General features: G+C 42.7%; 1 non-coding gene across 1 annotated transcript; it reads right to left on the reverse strand.

Annotated features, from left to right (window-relative positions):
* Positions 1-5,556: 5,556 nt before the first annotated feature.
* On the reverse strand, positions 5,557-5,663 carry LOC132524998 (U6 spliceosomal RNA). Its single transcript, XR_009542133.1, has one exon. It is a non-coding gene; the product is annotated as a U6 spliceosomal RNA (small nuclear RNA).
* Between the last annotated feature and the right edge of the window lie 245 nt (positions 5,664-5,908).

Genomic DNA, 5,908 nt, shown 5'->3' on the forward strand with positions numbered 1-5,908 from the left:
TGGGGCAAACATAAAACCCAGAGAATTCACCACCATGTTATTCCTTGAGTACCAAGGTCCTGGACAGTTGGCCTTCTCTCCACCTTTCAGAGTCTTCCTATGTTTATTTTACATATAAAGGTCAGGAATTTTTAGTTATTAGCAGGAGGAACAGAAAAAAAGCACATCTGCTCCATCTTCCTGGAAGAGGAAGTGCCGTTTGTGTCTTTTAAATTTTAGGTGTGATCGTAACACTCAATGCGTTAAACTCTCCAATAACCTCTCTTAATATCTAGAGTAAAACCCAGAGTCCTGATAATGGCCAACTAGGTCCTATACGAATTAGCTACCTGTTTGCCTAATATTTTCCTCCTTACTCAGTCTCCAGTACCTAGAAGAGGACTGGCCCCAAATAGGTAATCAATAAATACTTTTTAATTAATGAATTGAGTAACATATCTCTTTTTAATACTGAAAACAATCAATCGAGCACCCACATGCCCAGAGGGACAAGTCCCCTGTGTTTCTCTTTGGGCCTGCATTCCCTGAATTATCCAAGAATCCAAGAGGCTTGCTCATTCCAAAGGGGCTGTAGTAGAAAGAATTATAAAAATGTCCCCCCCGAGATTTCTTGCCCTAATACCAGGGACTGTATGATAAAATATCAGGCCCGTGAATACAGCATGCTGCATGGCAAAAGGGACTTTACCAATGTAATTAAGGTTACTAATTAGTTGACCTTAGGTTGCTAATTAGTTAATTGACCTTAAGATAGAGAGAGTGTTCTGGATTATCCAGCTGGGCCTAATGTAATTACATCAGCTCTTTAAAAGCAGAAGAGGAAGGCAAAGAGACGGGAAGCATAAGAAAGCCCTGACATGCCATTACTGCTATGAAGATAGAGGGGGACCACATGAGAAAAAGGGTGAATTAAGGAGTTGAAAGAGGCCCCTTGGTCAATAGTTAGCAAAGAAACATGAACTCAGTCCTACAGCTGCAAGGCACTGAATTCTGCCAGCAACGCTAATGAGGTTGGAAGCAGATTCTTCCCCAGAACCTCCAGATGAGAGCCCAGCCTGGTTAACACCTAGATTTCTGTCTCTGAGACCCTGAGCAGAGAATGCAGCCATGCTGCACTCAGACTTCTGACCTATAGAACAGCGAGCTAATAAATGGATACGGCTTAAACCACTATATTTGTGGTGATTTGTTACACAGAAATAGAAAAACATATAGGGGCCATTCCTGTGTCCAAGTGCCAAACAGAGAAAGTGCTAGAGGAGCTAATTAGTTCCTTATTTCCTCTACACATATTAGTTTTTTGCTGCCATTGCTTCTGTTAATATGTTTACACTATTGCTGTTGAAAACAACTCATCTTGCATGGTTAACACACCCTTGTCCACCAGTGTGGTGAAGCATATGTTGTCCAGCTCTCAGAACAGTGTTATTATTCCTAAAGGAAGCTTGGGTTCACAAGGTTACCGTTAAAGAATTACAACCAAAGATTGTACTTACTCACTGGCTCAGTCGTTGTTTTTCAAAGAATGCTGCTACACCACGGTGGCTTGGTCCAGGAGTCCTTCTAGCTGCAGCCATGACTGTGCTGGAATCAGCCTTCCTCAAGAACAGCCTAGGCCAGTGGTAAGAAAATATTGGTCACACAGGATGCAGAATGGTTTTGTTTTGCCATCACACTTAAATACCGTTTAATATGAACGGCAAGTACTGAATTCTGTTCCCCCCGCCCTCCCCGAATCCGTATGTTGGAGTCCTAATGATTAGTACCTCACAATGTGACCTTCTTTGGAGATAGCGTCTTACTATAAGTAAGTTAAGGTCATTAGGTTGGACCCCAGTGCAATATGCCTGGTGTCCCTTTTTATAATAGGGCCGGGACGGGCATGCTGCCATTACCTTACGGCTGCTAATGGGAGGCCTTCCTCTCGAAACCATTATCGCGAGACTGTTAGCGCGTGATCCTTAGCGCGAGACTGCGAGACCGCGAGACCGCGAGACCGCGAGACCGCGAGACCGCGAATCCGCGAGACTGCGAATCCGCGAGACTGCGAGATCGCGAGATCGCGAGACCGCGAGACCGCGAGACCGCGAATCCGCGAGACTGCGAGACTGCGAGACCGCGAATCCGCGAGACCGCGAGACCGCGAATCCGCGAGACTGCGAGATCGCGAGACCGCGAGACCACGAGATCGCGAGACCGCGAGACCGCGAGACTGCGAGACCTGCAGACCATTAGCCTCACAGTGGTCCTTTGGGCGGAGAGTGCGGTGAGAGGTAAGTGGCTGCCTTCTCCCCCCGGGGCCTTCGAGGCCCTCCGTGCTCGGGCAGGCGGGTGAGCTAGAGGGTCCGGGGACGGGCTGAGAGCTGTGTTCCGCAGGGCTCCAGAGCCCTCGCCACGGCCGCCCAGTGGCCGGGCCCAGGCCTTGGAGCAGCAGCATACTAATTCTTTACTAAGCTCGCTGAGGTTGCAAGGAAAAGACAAGCCAAGTTAGATGATATTAGGTTATTATAAAGATATCCTAGAAAATAAAGAAGCATGGAAACCCATCACAGCAGCTATATTTATTCAGAAGTGCATCATGACATTGAGGTCCATGAAGAACCAGAACAAAGGCCCATTTTCACCCAGGATATTTCAGACCGAGGCCTAAAAACCCACCTACTATTGGGGCAGCCACCCATTAGTGAGACTATCCAATATGGAACACCCCAATTGGGCTGAATTTTGCACCGAGCTATCTCAGTAGCAGATGACATACCGTTATGTCCATACCATATAAATTTACATTATGCAGGGCACCTAACCATGGCTGGATCCCTGGGTGCTGTATCTATTTCATTTTATGCACCTGGAATAAACCATGGTGTCTTAGATGCTCATTTCCTTACAAAGGGTCTGAAAGCTGTACTTGTCTACTATTCCTCTCTGGTATCACTGCTTCTGGAGGTAGGTGCTATCTAAATAACAAAACGTTGGTTCTCAAACATGAGTTTGTAATATTAACCTGTGATGTTTATTTAAAGTGTAAATGTCAATCCACAGTGCCTAGGTGTTTTGACTGGATAGATCTAGAGGGAGACCAGTACGTCCATTTTTTAAAAACACTGTCAGTGTTTCTGATGAAGATAGTAGAGGATCACGCTTTGAGGAATTCCATATAGAGAAAACCCAGGAATAGATGTATTCTTAGTGTGCTTTGCTTTGTCCAGAGTCACTTGAAGTTATTCAGAGTTTAATCTGGTCATATAATCTTGCACTAAGTTTCTTTTAAAGTGTAACATTTCAGAATAGGGCCAAGATACCCATAGAATGAGAAGAGAGCTCCTAAGAGGAAAAACAAAAAGGGTTTTAGATGTTACCTGTCACATCAATATTAGAAAAAAATCTGGGGCTTCCCTGGTGGCGCAGTGGTTGAGAATCCGCCTGCCGATGCAGGGGACACGGGTTCGTGCCCCGGTCGGGGAAGATCCCACATGCCGCGTAGCGGCTGGGCCCGTGAGCCATGGCCGCTGAGCCTGCGCGTCCGGAGCCTGTGCTCCGCAACGGGAGAGGCCACAACAGTGAGAGGCCCGCGTACCACAAAAAAAAAGAAAAAAATCTGTGTCAGAAATGATTCTGTGCAAAGTGGCCGTAATTCGCAATCATCAGCACCTCTACACTGTTAGACACCATTAGAATGGGAGCCATTAGAAGACTACACCAGCTGGACTTGGAAACTTGATGAGATTGTAGCCCAGTGACAGATGGTAACAGGGAAAATAATGCAAAACACAACTAAATGATAGCTGGAAATGAGGGTGCATATTGAGAGGTAGCACACCATAATCTTTAATGAGAAATTAAGTTCATTTAACTAAGCTTGTCTAAGCCCTCAGTATTAGGTTGTGTGAGATTTTAGGAAAAAAACTTTGCCAAACAAGAATAGACCATTTCTTTAATAGAGAACTTAAACATAATCATTTGTCTTCTTATATTGATTGTTAGATATTTCCATTACCAAGCTTTCTTTGAAATACTTTTTAATTGATTTCTTCTAGGTTTAATAAGTGTTTATAAAGCATCAGTGGGAAATTTTGCTGCTAGGTAGCAGTGTAAAACTTATGAATCATTTGTTAGGAAGCAATAGAGGTGATCTCTCCCCTACATGTAACTCTCCTGAAAAGATTAAATGGGTAATACTTCTAAAATACTGTGGAAGATTTAATTAAAACTACATAATTCAGCATATAGGATTTGGAGAAGCAGTGTTTGTCAGCAAGAATGGGAAGATGGGCTCTGGAAAATAGATCAGAAAGGCTAAGCATGAAAGAAGCTAGGGTCAGTTAAGAGCTAAGACAGCACAAAGGACCCAAAAACAGAGTGGTTGAGAGCATAGGTCATATTTCTCTCTCTCTCTCTCCCCCCCCCAAGTTTATAATCCTAACTAACTCTTCTCTATCTGTTAAGCAGAGATAATAACAATATCTGTTTCACAGGACTGCTGCAAATAGTCAATGAGTTAACATAGGTAAAGGACTTTGGACAGTGCCTGACACATAGTAAGTTTCAAGTAGCTCTTGGCTTTTATTATTAACAGGAGATCAATGCTACTCTAAGACAGAGGGTTTAAATAATAAAACCTTCCCCACAAGCAAGCCAAATCCCTTCTTCTCTTTCAGTTTAAACTCATATTCTCTTATTCTGTCATTATGGCAATAGGGACTAGCCGGCCACTTTTCTCTACATGATGACCCTTCACACTCTGAATGATTTCATGTAGTCAGAAACATTTGTGGATGTAGAGCTCTTCAGGGAAAAGCGTGTCCCAATCTAATTTCACAAAGTAGTGTCACGAAGGAAACAATCAATGAGGTTACTCCAAATCAAAGCACTTTAGGGAAACTCTTTTAATCCATCTTTAGGCCAGTAAAGCATGGAGAGAGAATCACTGATGTGCAAAAGATGTGTAAGAAAGGTGTTCTTACAGCTATATTTTTTACTATATGTTGAACTAAAATTAAATGTGGGGAAAGGTCTAATCTTTTAAGTAAAAATAATTTAGTGTCTGTTTCCATATTAAGATATCAGAGTATTTGTTTTGAATCTTGGACTTTATAATACATGATTTTAGTTTTTTCTAATCTTGGTTTTAGTCTTCTATTTTAAGTAACAACTTGAAGGCAGAGGACAACACTTACACATATTTAGATTCTCACAAACCCAGGAAATCTTCTATATATTATAAGTGTTCATTAAACATTAGTCCTCTATGAGTCCATAGTAGTAAATTAGAAATTTAGGAACTAACTTAATTATTTCTGAGTTGTTTATTGAAAGTAATGGCAACTGGTGAACATCACATGGTAATATAAATGTCCCATAAATATGTTACTTCAAACCATGCAGACAGATAGTAAATAAAATGTAAACCACATTTTTTTTAAACATCTCTATTGGAGTATAATTACTTTACATTGTTATGTTAGTTTCTGCTGTATAACAAAGTGAATCAACTATACATATACATATATCAGCTATACGTATACATATATCCCCATATCCCCTCCCTCTTGAGCCTAAAATATGGAACGCTTCACGAATTTGTGTGTCATCCTTGCACAGGGGCCATGCTAATCTTCTCTGTATCGTTCCAGTTTTAGTACATGTGCTGCCGAAGTGAGCACCACATTTTCTTTAATAAGCACTGAGAGTGCTCATGGGCCAGTTGTGGGATCCGTGGATGAGGCATCCCAGTGCCTCATGGGTGGGGTTCTTGGTGGAGTCTGTGATGCATTTAGTAGGACCCGAGTCCCTTTACTGCCCTCTTCGAGTCCTCTCTCTTCGCCTCCCTTTTCCCCCTAGTCCTGCAGCTCCTGACTCAGTACTCTGTAGGGAACGAGAGAGAAATGTGCCTCTTTGGCAACATCCC

Source organism: Lagenorhynchus albirostris, chromosome 8 (assembly GCF_949774975.1).
Source record: "Lagenorhynchus albirostris chromosome 8, mLagAlb1.1, whole genome shotgun sequence".
Classification (NCBI taxonomy): domain Eukaryota; kingdom Metazoa; phylum Chordata; class Mammalia; order Artiodactyla; family Delphinidae; genus Lagenorhynchus; species Lagenorhynchus albirostris.